A 1,228-nucleotide genomic window follows, 5' to 3' on the forward strand; every position below is an offset into this window, starting at 1 on the left:
ATTTTTTTAACTTTATTTTCAAAATATATGCAGTTTTTTTTAACTTTCAACCTTCCAAAATCTTGTTCCAAATTTTTTCTCCCTTCCTCCCCAGTACAGCAAGTAATCCAATATAGTTAAACATGTGCAATTCTTCTATACATATTTCCATATTTATCATGCTGTACAAGAAAAATCAGATCAAAAAGGGGGAAAATGAGAAAGAAAACAAAAAGCAAGCAAAAAACAGTTTTAAAAAAATGAAAACACTTTGTTGTAATCCAGTCAATCCCCATGAGTCCTCCTTCTGAGTGTAGATGGCTCTCTTCTTCACAAGACCATTGGAACTGGCCTGAATCACTTCATTGTTGAAAAGAACCACATTCATTAGAATTGATCACTGCACAATCTTGTTGCTGTGTACAATGTACTCTTGATTCTACTTATTTGACTTAGCATCAGTTCATGTAAGTCTTTCCAAACCTTTCTGAAATTAGCCTGCTGATGGGCATCCACTCTGTTTCCAGTTCCTTGCTACTACAAAAAGAACAGCAATAGTTCTTAACCTGGTGTGTTAATTTTTAAAGATTTTGTAATTACTTCAACATAATTGATTTCCTTTATCATACTATGTATTTTATTTTATATAAAAACATCATTATGAACAGCCCATAGGCTTCACCAAACTGCTAAAGGATCCCTATAAAATTTAAGTCACCTGGGACATTGAGAGGTAAAGTAACAACCTCAGGTTACATAGAAGGAAATGGCAAACTCCTCCAGTATCTTTGCCAAGAAAATTCCCAAACGGAATCGCCCAAGAATCAAACACAACTAATGAATCAAACAAAAGAGTAGCAGCAGTAAGAGTAGATAGAGGATGAATGGAGTGGAATTAACAGGACTTGATGACCAAGTGATAATTGAGATGAGGAAAAAAGGAAATGTCAAAGATATAGGCAAGATAAAGGGTTTTGAACCTGGGAGGCCAGGAGTTGTAACACCACTAACAGAAACATGAAATCAAAAGGAGGAATATATTAAGAGGAAAAGAGAAGCTCATTTTGTTTTGTTTAAGCTGCTAAAGTGACATCCAAGTGAAGATACCCTTATAGGCAGACATAATCTATGTCCGGATTATTTTTTTCCCTACTTAACAATATTTTTTTTTCCCCTCATTACAGGTAAAGATAGTTTTCAACTTTTTTTGGTAAGAAAGATTTTGAGGTTTTTTTTTTTTTCTTTTTCT

This window comes from Sarcophilus harrisii, chromosome 1 (genome assembly GCF_902635505.1).
Source record: "Sarcophilus harrisii chromosome 1, mSarHar1.11, whole genome shotgun sequence".
NCBI lineage: Eukaryota > Metazoa > Chordata > Mammalia > Dasyuromorphia > Dasyuridae > Sarcophilus > Sarcophilus harrisii.